Source organism: Syngnathus leptorhynchus, chromosome 15 (assembly GCF_054491065.1).
Source record: "Syngnathus leptorhynchus isolate UIUO chromosome 15, UIUO_Slep, whole genome shotgun sequence".
Lineage (NCBI taxonomy): Eukaryota > Metazoa > Chordata > Actinopteri > Syngnathiformes > Syngnathidae > Syngnathus > Syngnathus leptorhynchus.
This window is the reverse complement of record NC_141209.1, coordinates 5,491,142-5,512,501: the sequence shown is the minus strand read 5'-3', so window position 1 is coordinate 5,512,501 and position 21,360 is coordinate 5,491,142. Positions and strand designations below refer to the sequence as shown.

Genomic DNA, 21,360 nt, shown 5'->3' with positions numbered 1-21,360 from the left:
TTCCCCCTTTTACATTGAATCAATGTCACTGAAACAATTTTCAACTTATGTGGCTCCTCTATACACCACAGCCGGTGTGCAGTGTTTTCTATCTTGCCGGCATCTGCAATGAACGTGCGGTTGTCTCTACGCTGTTTACACCTTGTTTACGCTCATTTACAAACTCAGCCAGATAATGAGGCAAATTCATTTGCCAGTTTGCTGAAGCACCCAAGTAAAGATAACGTGTTAGAGGTGTATGAAAAAAGATCATGCTGAATTAAGTTGACAAAACAATTTAACTGTTTTAAAGCATTTACTAGAAGTTGTCAAAATTAAGGCAATTAAATTGTATTAAATTAAACGCTATAATCTTGAACGTATTTTTTCATTAAAAAAAGAATGATGTTGACATTGGGAATCAAATGGAATTTGTATTTGATTTACCAACAATAAATTATGAGTGCATGAAAAACATGCTGATTGTACACCTTTTATACAAAAGTTGATGGTTACAATATTTTCAACGTGTATCTGTATTTTTCATTTTGTTTACATTTCTCTCAGTAGTATGACAAAATATTTATTTATTTATTTATTTATTTACTTATTTATCTATTTATTTATATACTTATTTACATGTGAACATGAACATTTATTAGACGTATTAAAATTTGTGGATTTTGTAAATATTTCACATTTGCTTGCCACATTAGCATGAAATGAATTAGCATGAAATGAATTGATTAACATTGGTGATATTGTTGAATGGTAAATCAATCCAAAGCGGGGCAGGGGGCACAAGCCAGGGGGTGTCCGTGGGGATGCGTTGAGGAAAAAGGCCTCCTTTTGTTTTGTGGGCCAGTCCTTGACCTTGGAAAAGGGGGGTTGTAAGCTTCCAAACTGGGTCCTGGGTGAGAGTACAAAGGGCAAGAGCTTGGGTTCATGGGGTCAGTGTCAGTGCTCAGCGGCATTAATGAGTGACCTTCGTGAAATGCTACAAGAGGACGTGGAGATGAAGGGAGGAGGTGGAAATAAAGAGGTCGGTGTAAGGGATAAAAACTGTAAAGCCCTGGGAGAATCAAGACTGAGACCTGTTTCTCCAAGATAACGGAGATTGGCCTATGAAAATGCATCCATCACAAGGCCACTAAGCTGGAGCCTTCTTTTGTGTGGTCGTATAGACTCTGTTGGCTGAGGCTGTGGGAGGAGGAAGAGGAAGAGGAGAAGGTGGGTGAGATGAAGGCGAAGGGGGATGGGGGATGTCAATCTGTGGAAATGGAAGAACGGACGAGAGCGGAGGCTGGGGTCATTCGGACCAGCCTGGCGTGGACAAGTGAAAAGGAAAAACTCCATTGCCTATTCAACAGGGGGAGATGTTTAAGAAGATAGAGGTCTGCCTATCTCATGACTGACTGACCTGCTGAAGGTTTCTAATTTTCTTTTTTGGAGTCAAGCTCACATCTCAGAAGACAGAATAAGTCCGGATGAGTCAAGGATGGAATAGGTTCAGTCAATTAACCTGATATTTAATTTAAATATTATAGCCATTGTTTCTATTACATAAGGCGACTTCCATGCAAGACTGAAAGTATCTTCAAAAATCATCTGTAATTGTTCAAATCCAAGGTTTGTCTACTTTCTAGTGAGTTGTGTTTGCTTCCAACAATTTCCTGCTCACCACAAAGTTTTCAAGGAGACATTCACCTTGTCCTCTGTGTATGTACTTCATGTTCCGTACCCTGATGTGAGGAGCAGCTTGACACAGACAAGCTCATGTGCATGCGTGTGTGTTGGGGAATCAACCGTTCATGATTATGACTTTTATGCCAAAGTAAAAGTGGCACACGTACGCATTTGAATGAATATGACTGCCTTCAACTTTTTTTTTTTTTTTTGCTTTCTATTTCTTTCCCCTCAGGCCTTTTAATTTCCACCGGTCCTGTGGCTTCCGTCCATCGCACAGACAGATGTGCCATAGGCGCTTTAAAGCGCCGTAATGTATACATTATTCATATCACTCCACAAAAGGTGCTCATTAAACTTTACACGGCCAATGGAGGAGGCAGCGGCGGATTGAAAGTGGCTCCCGCATCACAGATGTCACTGTGGACTGACAGAGAAAGGCAAGCGTTGATTTGAAGATGGCTTTGATTTAACTGCAGCCGTATTCACATTTGGTTTTATCCTTCCTTGCCTCTCACCTCTATCGTCTATTGAGCCTGTTAATGGAATTGAGTTGAAGGGTACGAGGGGGTGTAAATGAAAATCATGTTAAAAAAAATAGACTTAATTTATTGTGGATTATAGCATGCAAATCAATATGGCTGGATAAAGATGCCGCAGTGTTAAATCAGTAAAGGAGGTTGATTGACTGTATTTCGGTGCGCGTCGAATAATTTTTCCATCAAATGCTTATTTTAAATCTGCTTTTTCCCAGCAGTGTTTCTTACAGCACAAACAAGCTGCCACGGATGTCACTCGGGTAGGTAAGACCTACTGTACATGCTTTGCCTTTCCTTTGGCCTTAGTCTCAGCAGAGCATTTATCCCTTAATAATGCATCACTTAGCGCCCCCTCCCTCCTCCTCTATTGCCCATAAAAGGCTTTGGCTGGCAGGTACAGTAAGCATTTGGGACCAACAAAAGCTTGGCGCCGAGCTGAGAAAAACAAGCACGCCGGGGAAACGAGCTGTCATCACAGCGGCGAGGCTCCTCTCGCCACGTGTTCGGCGCTTCTGCTCGCTACCCCCAAGGTCCTCTTGCGCTCATAAATACATAATTACGCCCGCCGCCCACCCGCCCGCCATGATGATTTCTGTTTTCATCAGCTGTCACAAATGACCTGAATTACCCATCACTGTTTGACCCAAATGCAGCCGTCAGATATGTTAATCACAGTTTACGTAACCACTTAGCCCGCTCCCTCCATCGACTTTGTGGGCCTCTGAGCTCGCCACCTTGCACCTGTCACAAGATGGAGCAAACTTATTGAATGTTATACATGACTTGTGTCCCTGAAGACCAGAAGAGAAGACAAGATGATTGGAATGTTAGCTTATCTACAAGTTATTTTACACAACAAAATTGAAGAGCCATACTTGAGCTACCAACAAAATGAAAAGTAGTAGAATTATAAACATTTAAAATATTGACTAGTTTCTTGTCATCAACCACTTAAGTCAAATTCCAATCGATCCCTTTTAGCTTCAGTCTGTTGGTGGTTGACTAAAAGCCTCCACAACCCACTCCAACCTTCCCAGCGTGTTTTAAAGACAAGTGTGTTTGACATTTTGGTGTTTGAACTCATGTAGTTCTTATACTGAAAAGTCTTTGCTTCAGATGCAAGCATGGTTCAGATCACTTTGGCATTTGTAAGTACAATCTGACGATGTGCTTGAATAAATATTACTTACACTGGAGTTCCAGTTATGGAATAATAGTGTTGTGACAAACTGATCTCATGAGAGTTTGATAGGATTCTTTGCCAGAAAAATAAGTTACTATGTGACAAACTGGATTCAATTTTTAGGAATCATTGCAGTTGTGTGATGTTCCACTGAAGCATATTATAACTGATCAGCTCTTACACTGCCCATGAAAGAAGTAATTTGTTCACCTTTTTCCATGTTCTGTGACACTTTCCGACTAGCAATTTTCCACTTTGGGAGATAGAATAGGAGCCATAATCAAGAAGGTCAGGCCAATGTGTTAGGATGTGTTTTTAATGCCGGGACAGGTGTGTGAAGTTTAACACATCCACATGTCAGAGAAGCTATTGTCTCCATCAAGGATGAAATGTGGCCACAAGAGATGGTTTATGGTTTGGTGTAGTTGAATGTTTCTCACCATGTTCATGATTCATTACTTGAGAAGCAGCAATCATTCACTTTGATTGATTGCTGTAAAACCTTGTCGTTATTATGGGGGGGGGCTTAGAATTAAGAAAAAATAATGTGAGTTTTCATCTCTGTTAATTAACCTCAAAGTATCACACTTTTCTACTAATAACAATGCCGAACTTCACATTAATGTAAATAAATACTTATTCAATCTAATTAAAAAAAACTTTTTGTTCTTGTAGCAATAGTCTATGACATTTGCTCAGCGTTGCTAAGTGATCACTTTGTACTCATTGCTCAAGTACATTATGTTTACTCATTTATTGTAAGTGGTTATAATTAGACACATCTCTTTAGCAGCTTAGCGTGAGCAGTTTTTTTTTTATTTATTTATGTATTTATTTATTTTTGCAGTCAGTGGATAAGCGCTACAACAAGTCTGAACAAGGGGCTTTTGCAACGTTATCTCATTAGCGCTACTTATAACAGATATCATCCTGTACACGTGTGTGAGCCGACACGCCGTACCCTGAAGCGCAGGCCTGATAACGTTTCCACACACAGCGGCTAGATTCGGCGCTGCCATCTTCTCTTTGCATTAACAGCGCCCGCAGTCGGCGTCTGCTCTGATCAAAGGGACAAATCTATCCAGGAGCAATCAGGTTGCCAAGCTCTCGTCGAGGCTGCTGACAACTTCAGGCTCTTTGATCAGAAGAGACATCATCCTCAGCACGCCGGCTGCTTGGATGCCTTTGTCTGGGGCCAGGAAATAGGGGACGTGATAGCTCCCTCTCGGTGCTCTCCTTCTTCGCTGCTTTGCCTTTTGGCAGACAGGATGAAAGCTTACCCCAATTATAAGTGAAAACACCCCCGATGAACCGAGTGCTGCTTCTGGGGTGCATTCAGCCTCCGTCAGCCCATATACAGTATGTACTGTATATGTGCGGCTATCTGCCATGCTATAAAACATTGAGTAGTGCCTCCAAGGTTGAAAGGCCTAAAGCTCGTGAAATTCTGCCAACATTTTTGTAAAATGTCTTAAAGTTGAACAAAAGAATAGTTCACTTATCTTCCATGTGTAACCCGATGAGATATTCCAACAAACAAAGCCTTTAAGATGATAGTTTATAATTTTGCATATCAAACAAGGACCAGGTTTTCCAGACTATAAATCGCTACTTTTTGCTCAAACTTTGAACCCTGCGGCTTATAGTCCAGTGCAGCTTATCTATGGATTTTTATGATATTGTATAAAAAGACTCGATGCATGAGTCTTGAAGCTCAATTTCAAACCCTACCACTGTGAGCTAAAGCACTGGAGGTAAAACAACCGATGGTGAATGATGGACAGGTGTGCAGGCATTGTGCTTTTCTGAAGATCACTGATTTACATTCAAGTCACACATACCCACACATGCATACAGACGCGCAGACTCTCCCCAAACACATCTTACGGTTTCACTCGTGTGACTGCAGTTCAAGGTGGACCACCCATCCCTCAGCACCTAATCAAGAAGCAAATGGTTATCTCGCTTCCTAGCTCTTATAGGGGTGAAGCGTTATCGCCGGTTTCTGGTCCAACCTGAGATGGGAATGTAACCCCAAAAGCTACATCAAATCTATACGACTGAGAATGTATGTGAATTAAATAGAATCCTTTCCTCCTGTAGTCAGGTACATTACGTTGACTTGGAGTGACTGTTTCAAAGGTGTCAACAGTGTGAGAAGCATATCAGGTGTCTGTCTTTAAAGCCCATCCTGCTGTCAGTGAAGCTCTTTGGGCAATTACACGTCTGTCAAGTGTCGCCTAGCCGGGCTCTCACTGACAAGGGTTATGTCAAGCAGTCAGCCATTACAGCAACCCAAATGGAGTCTGCATTGTTTGGCGCTCGCAGGAAGTGGCTACGGCACGGAAGAGTGAGCAGAGGCTCTTCGTAGTGTGACTGAGAAATCGAGCTCACGGATAGTTTTGGAGATTGGAAGACGGTTGTGTGTGTGTGGGAGAGAGTGAGGGGTGGTGGAATGGGGTGGGGATGGGGGGGGGGGGGTTTCATCATATTTCTCACAGCTAGAATTGCAGCAAGGGTGATCCCCCCTCAGTGTATTGAGCCTGGAGACTCATCTCGGCAAGTTAAATCTTAGCCCAGGGCACCAGCTTTTGTATTCATGAGTTCCAGTTGACCTGTCTTCAGGCTGTGAAGAGGGTTATGCAAAATGAAAAAGAAAAACAAATATTAATCTAGGGACAGGTCTTCCATTTTATATTGAGTCTTATTGATAGCTATGTAGGTGGATTTTTGTGTGTGTCAAATACAAATAAATAGTATATCATTAAAACAACAGTGTACCCAAATGTGCACACTTCGCTTCGATTAGCCGGGGGGAAGGCCGCGTTCCATCCCTCAAGGGCATAAATGCACTCTTCCACCTATGCAAGTGTAGGAAAATACCAAAATTAAGAAAAATAAATAAAAAATATTGGACTGCACTTTAGATGGACCTCGTGCACATGGACACCAAAATAGGGCCCTGATACTTTTAAGTAAGCTTACTGATTGCAATTTCTTCATCTCCATCCAGGAACGCTGACTCATCATTATTCTTCAATAACCAACAAATCAATATCGTATTTTCCGGACTATAAGGCGCACGAAAAACCTAAAATATTCTCAAAAGCCGACAGTGCGCCTTATAGTCCGGTGCACCTTATATATGGATCAATTTATAAAATTGTTGATACATACTGGTTGTACACAGTGCTCTGCCAAAATTTTCAGTCCGTTTTAGTACAACTCGTAAATTACATTGCGCATCGCTTACCAGCATTACGGCAATCATGGTCAGGGGCCTCACTGAATAGCTGTTGTACCTGTGAGGCTATTTCATTTCAAAATAAACTGCTCTGTTAATGTTTCGAGTAAATTTACGGATCAATATGGAAGGGAATCATAGGTAAACTGTACCAAGGTGTTAGATCGAACTTTAATTAGTTCTAATCATTTTATAAGCCGTCGTTTGAGAAACGCGATTGTTTACACTTTGCTGAGGCTCACGGGAGTTTGCGGGTGGCTGTTGCTATAGTGATAGCTGCCATACGCATGAATTTTAATCAGTTATTTTATAGGATAGTTTGAGTAACGCGATTGTTCACAGAGGGCTAATCGGTGATTGGCTAGTGGATCCATACCAGAACCCGTCAACCGTAGTTTGTTGCAGTATAGCTTCTATTTAATGCGATTTATAATCCGGTGCGCCTTATATATGGACAAAGTTTTAAGATGGGCCGTTCATTGACGGTGCACCTTATAATCCGGTGCGCCTTTTGGTCCGGAAAATACGGTACATCAATTCTCCACCATTCACAAAGTGCTTTGCACCCTCATTGTGTCTTTTCAATGTGTATGACACCCTGACAACATGATCAGATTGTTTTCCAGCACTGTGTACGCTTATAATGCTTTGTTTGCTTTGTCGACTGAATTGTGTATCACAGGTGCTCTGTTTGGAGTTAAAAGCCCTCGCTAGTAAAAGAAGAAGAAAGATTGAATCTGGGTCACTTGAATGCATTCTCGTCCGTCAATGCGCTACATCTCCTCAAGCCCGAGACGTAAGGCACATTGTCAAGTATTAATGAAGAAAGCGTCCCTGTAGGACTGGTGTTTGTCAAACCAAATTACATACATTCAGTTGGAAAGGTGAGGATTAATCTTTCAAATCCCTTCTGGATGTGTAGGATGCCCCGCCACATACGGTCCCGAGCTGGAAATAACTCCCCTGACGCTGACACGAATTGGCTGAGCAGAAGCATTGTGCTGTTATGTATAGCACACTGTACATACTGCATGATGGGATTCTGTGAACGTAGACACACACATGCTGACAGCAAGACACCGCCATTTATGGCAGCTTCTAAATATTTACTGTACACACATACAACAAAAACTGGAGCAGAATGTATCTGAACAATGTTCCAGCTACACTTTGGTGTTGTTTTATTCCGCCAGGGAGTTTGGCACAGATTTGTGTGTGTGTGTGTGTGTGTGCAGAACATAAGTCACAGATTTATTTGAAACTATTTGTTGAAATTTGTTCAACAGATTACAAGGTGACTTATTTCAAGTCTGTTTACTTTGTTTGGAGGAAGCAAGCAACGCTGATAGAAAAAAAAAAGAATGGAAAATGATTTGTAGCAATGGTTGAAGCGCAGTCCCATGTGGTGGGGGTTTGTTGTGGAAAGCAAAAATAATTCTCAGTCAATTAGACACTGTTGATAATGCAGAGAATGGCTGTGTGATGCCTGCTGCTTTATGGCGGGGATTTGGCCTGCCATGGGAAGGAAACATTGGAGGTGGATGTGCACACCCCACCCCACCCCTTCCTCCCATGCTAGTGTCTTGCTGAGATTTAAATAAGCCTCAGATTACTTGAGGGCCTTTAAATGCAAATTTGGGTGAGCGTGCAAAGCCCCTACTGTAAACCTCAACCTTATCATTTGCCTCCCAGATTATGGCCTGTCTGAGATGGGAGGCTGGCTGCAGGCCCCCCAGTAAGCTGCAGGCCAGGGGCCACTCTGGGTAGATAGAGAGAAAGCGCAAGAGAGGGAAGATGGATGGTATGTGTGCCAAGGTCAACGTTGTCTGCACTCCACATGATCAGCCAGCATCGGAAAATTTGAATCGTGGAATTTTATAGTGTGGCGTGTTTGTGTGTCTGTGCACGCTTTGACTGCTTGGTGTTATATCAGGTTGTCTTGTCCTGTTATTTCCTGTTTTATTTTTAATCCCAATTCCCCTCATTCCAGGTCACTTGCCCCTCCTCATGTGGTCACCTGTTCTCAATTATCCTTATGTGTTAAATAGTCTGCGTCTCACCTGTCTTGTGCTGAAGTCTTCCCTTTGTGCGCACTGAAATGGTCACAGCCCATGAAGCATTGCCTTGCTTCACCTTGCTAATCCATCTCTGCGCCAGTCCTCTGTTAACCAGGTCTTGTCAATTGTGCAATAATCAATTAAGAGAATGAAAATAAGTGAGCATAACTACCTTGTATATTGTATATTATGGTGCACAGCTTGCACATGATCGAGTTAGAATAGCAGATGTTGGCCTATTGCCTCCAACGACATTTATGCTTTTGAAAGATGAAAGGCTGCTGGCTTGTCAATGTATTTCTATTTTGAATGGGTCTCATATCATCACTTAATGATTTGAAAAGACTGTTGGGAAAGCAAACCGGAGCCAACAAACCCGTGACCCCTGCTCACTCATTCACTGAGTCAATGTGCTAAACAGACACACGTTCTGTTTTTAGAGGCTTACACTTCTCTCATGGAGCAAATATGAAGTAGATGTAAAGGATATTCTGAAAGAGAGAACCTGATTGTCATATAACTGCATTGGGACATTGTGTAGTATTGAAGCTTTATATAATGGTCGTGGTCACATTAAGAGGTGAATTGAGTATGATAACGTCAATTTCTTTTACAATCTCAAGAGGTCGCTGAATTGCAGCGAGATGCCTCAGTATATGTTTCAGCACTATAAAACTTCATGTCAGGCCAGCCTCGTGTGTTTGTAGCTGAAACATTGCTCATCTGGGTCACACAGCTGGTGACGACAAAGACCTACGCTGTCAAAAAATGCATCACACTTAGGTCAAGGTCACGGTGGGAAATGTTACTGGTGCTTATGGTGGCCACCTTGTTGTGGTAGATGACTCATTCTGTCTACAACACCACCTACCGCCCTGCCAACAAAGTCGCACTCATGCACACAATTAAGCCCCCCCATTCTATATGCGGCCCATCCCCTTGTCATACATCGGCCCTTTCTCCAGGTGTTTACAGAGAATATGGATGAGGTCGAGGACATGAGCCCACTGGAGAGAGAACAGATGTCACATGCTTCTTGCACTACCCTCACAAAAATGTAGTTTGTATGTGTGTTCAAGCAGTGTTGGAGGTGAACGTTAGTCGGCCTTGCCTCTCTCAAGGGAAAGGCTGGAGGGGGGCAATGAAATAATAATCAAAATGATTTACTTATTATTATTGTAAAAGCAAACATATATTGTATTTGTATTTGCTACAACTCTCATGAGAAGACATTGCGCTTCTTTGATGTGTTACAATGCATCTGATATCCACCATAATCAATAATATTGTGCATGCGTACTTCATTTAAATAACTGTCCCGAGAAGGAGTAATGTATCACTAGGGTGGGGGAAGTTATTTTGTGATGTTGCAAGTGACAAGACAAGGTCCTTTGTCATGGCAGCATGTGTGCAGCCATGTATCATTCATGGCTCCGATTGTTGACATTGTTGATTACATGAGCCACATTAATGCCACCGACACAGCTTCAATGCAGATTGCTGGTTGTTTTGCTAGGGTATAATCCTGATTAGAAACATTTTACCTTTGTTATAATTACACGCACAGGGCCCTTAGAGTGTGCTCTCAATTGTCAATGATCTCATTAGACATCTGACTGATAATAAACATATCATGCTCTGGGTTCTACATGGGCTAAAGAGCTACTGGGTTCTTTGAGATGCCTCCTGTGAAAGCCCGAATGAACATATATTTTATGCAATCGGCCTGTCGGATTAGCAGAATATTCTATGGATAAGGTGCTTGGTTAACTGATGCTTTTCTCTTTTTTTATCCAGAGTCTCGTCTACTGAATGTGGTCTGTATTTTGAAGAAGACTTGAGTGGTGTACTAATGCTTACAGGCCATATTTGGCCACGAGGGAATAAGAGACGAGAGGATTTTGGAGGACCATGGAAGTCGCATATGCATGTTGTAAGTACTATAAATGCACACATTGCATGTTTATACAAATATATATGCTGTATGTTCTGTACGTGCATATGCTCAGCAAGCTTTTTAATCAGAGCCAAGGTGTGCTGAGGTTTGCATGTCAGCTATTCATCTTTCATTTGGAGGCGACGTCACGCAAAGGATGAGTGTGCATCCTGTATGTTTGTGCAACCGCAGGATGAGTACATGTTACACAAATGTTCATAATTACACATAGGTTTTGTAGAAGGAAAGTAGTTGGCAGGATGGGAAATGGATTTGAAAGGTCATTACATAAGTCTACAATCAGAGGGTATGCTGGTGATTCAGACGATGGTAAACATGTTGGGAAAATGAGGGGAGGTTTTAGATTTTAGTATTTCCGGTGGTTTAGTCATCACTCGGTGCAAGGTTTATGGGTATGATGGTATACGTATGTGGAAGGACTGGTTTGTGGGGTGAGAGAATTGAAAAGTTTCTGCATGTGGAACCTTTATCCAAAATTCCTTATGGTCATATAATTCAGTTCCAGGAAAATACACTTGTGCAGCTGCACAAATCACAGCGTTTGAATGGTTGTCACGCAAGACTTTATTTTATATATATATATATATATATATATATATATATATATATATATATATATATATATATATATATATATATATATATATATATATATATATATATATATATATATATATATATATATATATCACTTGGGAGCAGCCGGGTACAGACACATGCAGTGAATGAACGGTCAGGAGATTTATTTGTTTGCTGTAATAAGGACTGTAAAACAGTAAGAGCTCTGTGCAGCCTTGCAGCCCCGCCACCCCCCTCCCCTGCCCTATGGGTACAATCAAATGTTGCCAGTAAATCAATAGAGCTGGGAGAGGTTTTTATAACCCAAGTTTAACACCCGGCTCTAAGTGCTCCAGGTGGCAGCTCATTTGTTCATTATCCCAAGTTATCACAATAAACAATGGCAACTCTGATTGGACTGCCCCAGCGACTTCACCAGGGAAGAATTGCAGAGGAAGAAGCTTCACCAAAAGTCCACATGGGCAAGAGAAGGACAATAACAGAAGAGAAGGAAACAAGAGAGAATTGGAATGGAACACCTATTGAAGCACGCAGGCAATGCAGGTTAGAATGAACAGCAGATGAAGTCTTCTGGCTGTCGGGCGACATTCATTCCTAGCATAGGCCTTATCTGAGCCAACAGCAATAAATAGAGACATCAGGAGAACATCTTTTTGCAAGGGATATAATGTTTGCATTTCAATGTTTCTAACCAAACTCTTTGAGAAAGGATTCAGAAATTTGGGTAAGAGAATCTTTGAATCAAGAGAATGCAGTGGGGCAGGCAGACCTGATCACAAAAAGAATCTTAGATTCAATCCTGGATTTTTATATTTTCAATGTAATAAATGGATGGGATGAATACATATTTTCTTTCTCTGCCTCCTCTCATGTCATCATCTGACCAAAACTCTTTTACAAATCTCTCATGTTTAAGATTTAAAAGCTTTCATCAGCTCGCATCGCTTTGATTGATCAACATCCAGTTTTCTTGGTGCCTTGTGGACATACTGTTCCAGAAGCGTATGACGACATAAGACATCTGCTTCGCGCTGATGTCAGCCGTATGTGATCGTCGGAAATAACGTGGCGAAAATCAGCAATCCGTGCGTACTGAAACTCAAGAATCCCACTCACAGGAAGGGGAACACTTTTGCATATGTTTGCCTCATCATAACAAACCATGTTTGACCTGAACTGAGTGCTGTTATGTTTTAAAGTATAGCAGTTCCCAGCATAGTATAGATCAGGTAAAGGCATCAGAAAGAGTTGAAAAGGAGATTGAAGACCCTCCTTGTGCATAGTTTAAGCAGTAAAATAGGCTTACACCTTTGCACATGGCTCTACCCGAGGGTACTTACTGCATAAGATTACATTTTTGTGGTTCCATTGGGAATTGATCCCGAATACCAGAAGGACACCATTTTTTTGTGTGTGAATCTCACGCTAAATACAACCTTATGTTTTTGTCTTGTAATCATTGGGTTTGGTTGTGTAAAAACAATGGTGAAGCAAAATGAGAAAAGATGCAGCTATTCAAATTTGGTGTACTTAATTCATGACTCTTGTACAGGAGCGTGGCAGCTGGAATTTATAATTATGCAACACAACCGCTCTTTTTACCGTGCTACCGGCTTCTGCATAATTTACACGTCTATTAGCTCATCAATTACAGTGTAATTACTTCATTGCACACAGCTAGCTTTTTACTATACAGTACAATAAAGGAAGTGTTCAAGTGAATATGTTCAACATACAAACAAACATCAAAGTAAGTGAACAAATGCTAACTAAAAAAAAAATCTATAGAAAAGGAATAAAAAAATGACCCAATCATATGGAGGGAAATATTTTTAATGGACAACTTCAGATTTGTGGCTCACCTATGCACACCTTTCTAAACCTTCTCACCTCCGTTCACTTTTTTTTTTCTTTTTGGATTAATTAATGACCCTCTCCTTTTTTTTTAGATGCATTATGCATGATAAGAATCACTTTGCAATGGATACAAACCAAAGCGCGGTTGCACGGTTTGGGATGGCAAATCTATTGACTGTCAACAGCAGCTCATTTGGTATGCATTACTTATAAAAGGATAGATTTGTTTCAGTGCAGTGAATACTAACAATCAAAACAACGCAAAGGGAATCAAAGTGCTTATGAGCCATTTTGCATTAGGGCAATATGGTTAGAATTCCAAGCACTTGCAGAAGCGAGATTGATGTGAATTTAGAATCCTATAGGTGCCCATTCCACCTGCTCTCTCTTTAAGTGAAAGCCCCTCTAGATTTCTTTGTAGCAAACATTAATGGCAGTCCCAAGCCAAACCACAGCTTACAAAACACTATTAGGAATAAATCCTGTGAAGGACGTGTCATTATTTCCCCCAAAAGAGTGTATCGAAATAGAAATAATCTGGTTGTGTTGGATTTTGTGTTTTGATCACAATGTATTTTATGGCTTACATTATGTTCCTGTTTCCACTCCATTTGTCCCGCTACGTATTCTAAAAATATTGGCGCACCATGTAAGTGCTGAACATGTTGAAGTCCGTGTATGTTTTCTACAAAATTTTAACGATGTCGTCCTTTTATTGGTATCCGTGGTTCTTCCTAAAACGCTCCATAAATTTATAGGTCTGTAAACATGCAGCTGAAACTTATGCTTCACATTAATCGAAAAAGGTCTACAGTGATTCCATTTATTAGATAAAATAAAAATAGAGGGCTGCATCATCTCTTCAAATTTGCGTGAAACACAAACATTGTGCACACAATGTATCTCGAATAAACAGAGACATCATATATTTGCAGGCCTGCACTTTCCATGATAATCCAGAATCAGCAGTGAGCGGGTTCACACAGCTGTTTGGGCTGCTGCAGGTCACCGCTGTGATAAATCTGGGGGAAGCTAGTCTCTGTAATGAACTCCAGAAGGAGTCCGGGAGTTAAACACTGATGAGCAATGGAAATTGTGGTCAGCTTGAGAGCAGTTTGAACTGTCTAACAGGCGTGGACAAGATGGGAGGAAGGAAACGGCCAAATGTTCCAAGGCTCAGCCACGGGCCTATTTTTGGAGAGGAGGGGAAGAGGAGGCCAGCTGTGCAGGAGTGGAACATTGCATGTGGCTGACTCCTGAAGAAAACTCAGCAGAAGTCTGCAGAGAGATTACTCGCACTGAGGCGCCGTCTACTTAAAAACTTTAATGTTGGGCTTGCCTTTTTGTTTTTGTATGACTGTAGGGAAAAAAAGCAATGCAGCAAGCCACCGTTGCATAACTCTCTGGAGACACTGGTAGAAATCGGGTATTCATTGGATCTCTTTTTCTTCACAAAACCTAACAACCTCTTTAATTTAATCAGCAGTTTTTTACTTTTTGGTTACCCAACGCCGAAAACCCAGCACATCTCTTGGGCATACAAAGATATTCTGCTTTGTATATAAATCTTCTATATTTCCACCAAGAGCTGCGGCTCGGTTTGGTTCGAAGTAGTCTTGTGTTTCCACCATATGGTGTGTAGGCGGGATAGCGGTGGCTGTGTCAGCTATGTAAATAGTGTGACATCATAACAGCATGACTGAGTAAATCACAAATGAACTTAACTCAGAAGGAATGTAGGCTGACATTATCTGGCATGGTCAAATTGCAAACATTTTCGATCCACTCTCAGTCTTTCCAGTCCCTCTATGTCCGTATTTGTCCTTCTTCACACTAATTACTCGAAACTGTGTTTTTATCGTTGACCCATACTATATATATAATTTGATTAGTACAAAAATAAATAAATCTAATAATAATTCTGAATCAGCAAGTTATGGCCAATTAGTTGTATGTATCTATTTGGATCCCTGATTTAAGATTTTCGGGCCATAATAGTAAAAACAATCCAGAGATAAATTCACACATTTCATGGCAACGCAGTAGAATTTTCTAAACATTCCGGGTGGGATTACAGAGCTAATTTCTCAGGCCCAGGACTGAAATGAAAAGTTTTTGAGTAAGATAACCCCCCCCCCCCCCCCCCCCTCCTCAAGGTGCAGATTTATTTGCCCAAAGAATAATGCCTTAAATAATTCTGTACTTGCTGTCTGTGCCCAAATGCCTGCTTGTTCTTATCCTGGCAGGTGTAAGCAAACCCTTGGTCAAGCAAAAGCAAACCAGCTATAAAGGGAGACAGGAAAGGGGGAGATATGGGAGGGGAGGGTGAATATCTTGCTTTTTTTGGGTGGTCTGGAGTAAGTGCTTTCTCACATTTTGTTTTTTCTGCACCACCTTTCACCTTTGAATGATCTTTGATTCCTTCCATTTGTTGGCCACAAAAGATTCTTTGTGAATGTGCAACGGTAATGGTTCCTGTATTGATATGCATAATACACTCCGATGGCTGCAGTTTGGTGCATTCATATTGACAAGCATTCACTGTCATCGCCGCTTATTGTCTCAATAATTGATCGTATTGATCACGGTCAGTGAAAATGAACTCAGAGTAGTTTAAAAGGTGAGAATGTTTTGAGAGAATCAATATGAATCAATAGTCAAAAGGGTGAGACCGTTATTGCCCCGTCGTGTATTGGGTGTCCTCGGCTGTTTCCAGTTTAATTTGGCTTTTATTTGTGTTTTGAGTTCCAAACATTCTTGCCATGAGACTCGTCTGGCTTATGTCTTGACAAAGTAAATAAATCACGCCGTACCTTCGCCAGGCGGGTTGGAATGTCAAAAGTCAGGAGGTCAGCAGAGCCAACAGCCAAATTAGGTTTGAAGACGCCACACACATTTGATTACCAGCTAGCTGTCCAAAATGGCTGGCTGATGAGTTGAGAGATTTGAGAGCAGTTGAGTCACTTTGTGTGAAAGAGTGCAGTGCTATGTGCATTTGACACTGTCACAGTGGGACTACGGCTGGTGAACACTTTTGGCTCTCGGGCAAGAAAGTTCCTGTCACATACATGCAAGCGTTAATTCAATTGATTTCCAACTAGATACTCCCAATTCCCTGACAAAGTGTACGGCGATGTGAAGAAATATTGCCTTAGATTGGATTAGATCGCGTTCCAACATATTCTATTGAATCTGGCATTTTTGTGGCCAACTGTAAACTAGAGTTTAGACCGCCTAAAAGCAGGTCTAACTTGTGGCACAGGTGGTAAAACACAAGTTTTGCTAAATTAACTGAGGCACAGGCAGACGGGTTCTGAGTGGTGCATGTCATGGACAATCCCTCTCAATCATTGTCGAAATACATTTTTGGGGAATTAATTATCATTATCAAATAATAGCAACATTTTTGAACTGCTGATGCACGATCAAGGTGCCAAATCTACTTTTCAGGATTTTTTAAATAGATTTTGTTTTAAATGCACAACCATTACCGTGCTTGATAATATGCTAACCCACAAAATGCTTTTTCATTGCGAGTCATCCTTCGCCTTAAAAAAATTAGGAAAGCAGTCTTAGTTTTCACACATCTTGTTCCAATTTGAGTTTTATTTTTTTCATAAGACCACAAAATTATTTTTTGGAACAAGCTTCTTCTCCAATTATTTTCACTGCCAAAACTTAACGACTTCTGTCTTCTGCTCTCCATAGTAACACAGTACATTTGAGACGTGTTTGGGTCACGGGGTTTAAAAACAGTTAAAATGATTGCTGACAAGTTAAGCAGTTTGCCACTGTTGAAACTTTATGGAGCAGCTATTCAGAGAAAGCCAGGAATGCCATTCCAAACAAATTAGGCTTTAGAAAGCTCAAATGACAGTATTTCTTGTAATTGGAAACGATGAAATGAATGTTTGATATGTGGCTTTCAAGCGGCGCAATGAAGGGAAACTTGTGGTTTTCCTACCTCATCCTGCTCTCATTATAAATCTTCACAATGATTTATAATGTGGCTTTTGGCTGAATAAACAGTTATGATTTGGCGCAACGCAGACACGCAACAAGCTGCCAGCCTTGCTGTATGCAAACCATGGAAATGAGAACACTAAGGATCCTTGCTGGTGGCCATTATGAATGTAAAGTCATGCATTATAGATTTGCAGGTGAATTTATTTATTCTCCCGCAAAAGTCGGAAATGTAAGCTGGGCCTGAATCGATGCAAGCGAGTTCATCTCTGTCCGCCTAATCATTTGCTAATGGCTACTATCAATTGTCGGCCCCTCAGCTTCACCATCCCTGCACTTGCAATTAAAGTCAACAAGCACATACTGTACTGTCGGCTAAAGGTGCTTGAGCGCCGGATTCCGGGTTAATGTATTGATTATCCTCTGCATGGTGAATTGGATTTATTCCGCATCATCAGTCTTGTTTATTTATTTATAAGCCTGCTGTAATTCATCAAAAATGAAAGATTTTCCTTCTTGGTGATGGGTGTGAGCATGGGCTCTCGGGGTAATCAAATGTGTTGTTTGTGTTTTTAACTATAACACGAGTCGAATTTACCGGTGTATGTAATGGAGGTTGTTTTGTTTGTCGCACTGATTTTAAAAGGCATTTGAATATGTGCCTTATTTATTTGCTTGTAAGGAAGCATGCCCTGCACTCACACATCATTGACAAATACAACAGAGTACAAAGGGAATCTTGCTTTTGGAGCAGCATTATTTATTCATGGTGCCCTGGAGTCTTCCTGTCCATTCAGACATCAGGGTAGTGGGTCTGTTTCACTCTTTTATCTTGTTAGGGGAATATATTGACACCAGTTCGACGACATAGTCACATCAGAGTAGAAAGTATTTTTTTTATGTTCATTGTGTTGCATGTTGTTACGGTTGTTTTGGTATAGTGAAACAATAAATACTGTCCTTTTTTTTTCTTTTTACAATATTTCATTAAATCCCATTTTATTACTTTTCTTGAATATGACATTTTTCCACTGGCCTGACAATTCCCAACACTATTGTTTTGTGGAGTTATGCATGTATCATAATGATTACATTCAAGCATATGCAGGAGGTGTCTAGTGAATATTTTATTGGTGTCGCTCGACATAATTCTTCCCGGAGGTCTGATCTCTACTGGTCAGTGCTATTCAAGTCTTGTTAATTATTTCCATCAGTTGCATTTCACAGTCAAACTGTGTAGAACAACCATTGTGCATTTAGTTAAAAAAATCAAATAACAAAATCAAGTCTCCAAATGTTCATTATTCAAAAGACAAACAGCTCCTTATTTTTTGATAGCATCTTGATATAATATTAATATGATGCTTCTCTACGTCGCTGGAAGTAATTCAACGCTTAAGTCGCAGCTGAGCTCCGGGGAGCGTTGCTACTTTATGCACAACACAATGTGTGTGTGTCTTCACTTCTTACTTTGGCATTGATGCACACTAATGTACTCCACCTCCCCTTGGGTGGATCTGTCTGGATCATCTCATCACAATCCCATACATCCATCTCTCCGTCCGATGGTGCATCGCCTGTTATGAAACACTTTTAGCCAAGCGATGCTTCTTTAGATTGCTGCTGGCCAGCATGCGGCCTATTCACCGTAATACAATATTCTCCCTCTAGTATGCACCTGTCTCCCACTGACAAGCGCGCATCATTCTGTAGGGGGGTCAGCGGGGGTCTCCCATCACTGTTCAAGCCTGCCGTGTGACTGACGCAAATCCTATAGAATGGCTCGTTTTCAACTTGAGCATGCATCCCCTCTTGACACTGCCGGCATGCCTGCAGTTTGCCAATAACAATATCACCTATACAATCAATTTCACTGCTGCATTTGAGGTCCCCGTGGAAGCCATTGATCCACGCTTTCATGTCACGCCCTTTCATAAATTGCAACCTTTTTGATATCGGCATGGCCTGATCACCGCGGTGGAGAAGTATGCCCGTGTCGCTCTCAAGTGGGCTGACGATGGAGGCAGCAAGTCCTGAGCAGAGCCGCAGCGGTGTCACAGGTGTCAATACCGCTGCCTCTTATTGACAATCGTGCTCCTGTGGACCCACTGAAATGACATCTTAGATGACTAGACCCCACTTTAATCCTGACCCTAAACCTCATCCCTGAAATATGTAACTGCATGACCCCTCAGAGGGAAATTCATTTTTTTCCCATTTGGAAATCAGAAAGACTTTCAGCGGCGGGCTACACGAAATGGGAAGGTCAGTGGTACACAAAGACTGAGGTACACTTCATAGCATGAGATATATTTTTATGAAGGAAAATGAATAAAAGCAAGTAGGCGACTGGTCAGACAGACTAGAAATGGGCAAAATGATAACTTATTTGAGCAAGAATCCCGTTGATTGTGTGGAATAGATTCTTGATTGTCTTGAGACAAATGAGAGAAATGAAGTCACGACTGGTTGAAACCAACAGAAGTGGTCGGAAGTTTGTGGTCTGAAGGACTTCAACCTCCATCTATGAAAACATCCACCATGGCATCAAATAAAAAACAGGAGTCCATGTAGTAATATAAAATATTTTGGAAAATGAATAGACTAGATTAATTCACCGTCCATGCAAATATTATTGTAGAAAAAAACTGATGTCTGGTTATCATGATTATACTTTGTAGTTGTGTAGTACATTAGAGTGCAATACCCACTGGCGGAGCTTGTTTTTATTTTCTTGGAGGGGTTATGGGTTCGCGCAAGGATATCTAAAAAAAAAAAAAAAAAAAAAAAAAAAAAATTAACACCCTAAACTTTTTTCAGACAACACTAATAAATACGGACAAAAATACGTTCTCTATGATATGTAGATGGGTGGAAATGTGGAAAAACATTTTCAAAAAAAATCAAAACTACCCTATAGTCAATTATTTGACCTGGCACCTGGAGAAAGTCTAAGCATATTTCAGTGCCCTGCAGCCCCCACGGCTGCTTTTCTATCTTTGAAACCCGTAATGACGTTTCTCTACTATCCTAAGCCGTTTGGGTTCACATTGGCTCAGAAGTGATGCTTAAGATGCTTAAAATCATCCATAAACTGCTCATTGTTTTAAGAGGGGCCGGCCACGGTCATTTGATACTGGCACTCGACTGCCTCCTCACCCCTAAGCTATCCTGTTATTTGACTCTGGCGGCACACGCGGGAGCTGTGCGGATGAAATATTGCCATTATAAGGCGAGTACACATTGCTAGTGAGGGATGTGTGCAAAGCCTCCTTTGCCACTAGGGGAAATGTTAAGAGCTCTGACTGAAATCTCATTGTGGGAATAAATGTTGCTAGCCTGCTCTTAACAGTGTCATTTGCCTTTCCTTGACACATGCTCTTTTCTGCACAGGAAACCTCTCATTGAGTTAATTAACATTTGAAGAAATAATGAAAGGGAGACCATTTTTACATGTCCATCAGCGCCTGATGGTTGTGTTCACTTGAAGTGCCATAAGTCGCCTGAACTGACAGCAGATGGTGCTCTTCGGGCACATTCGCTTTGGCCCGCTCCTTTGAGCAATCCATCATCATTCTCCTTCCCTGTCTTTTCCCCTCAAGACCACTGAGAGGGACTCTGGACCACCAGCCTCCTTGCCATCATTTACCTTTGTACAGCGGGAATGTCAGCCTGCACAGCCTTGATTTTTTTATTTTATTTTTTTAATCCGGAGAGCCGGCGGCAGCGAGTCGGCGTACAATTTAGACAGGGATCCACAGGGCGCTTCTTAATGATGTAGTTCACTGATAAACCTGGCAAGACTGGCTGACGGAGAATTGTGTCTGTGTGGAGAGAAAGCCCCCCCCCTCACAAAAAAAAGAGGCACAGTGTATAGGGACTATGAAAAGAAAGCACAGCGAGAGGGCAACCAAAGTTCAACGCTTTAAACTTTCAAACTTGTCTTCAATTCCACAAATGGTTGCGTTATAGAGCGGATGACGAATGGCTTTCCAGGAGAGGAGGCATCACATGAACAATACTTCAAAGTGCTAGGAGCTAACTAAGACACAGAGGATTTGCAAGAAAACAAAAGGAATAATTGCCACTGAAAAACAGGTCGTGTTTTTCTCAGCAAGATTGCGTAGAAGTGTGATGTTGTCAGGATTATCTTGGCATATTAGGACTTCATTCTTATAAACTCAAGCCCTTTTTTGTGGGGTCTCACATTTTCTTACTATGACTTTTTTTGTAGTATTGTGAACCCCGCATTATCTCCAGTTACTGTTTTGTTCCAGTGCTCACTTAGTACTTGTTGAAAAACTCCCCTGAAATCC

General features: G+C 41.3%; 1 protein-coding gene across 1 annotated transcript in view; it reads left to right on the top strand.

Moving 5' to 3' along the window:
- The window catches only part of sox11a (SRY-box transcription factor 11a), a 170,517-nt gene that overhangs the window by 51,811 nt on the left and 97,346 nt on the right, over positions 1 to 21,360 (top strand). Inside the window, exon 2 of the mRNA XM_085931494.1 lies at positions 10,486 to 10,621. The gene's annotated coding sequence lies outside the window, so the exon portion shown is untranslated. The remainder of the gene's footprint in view (positions 1 to 10,485; positions 10,622 to 21,360) is intronic.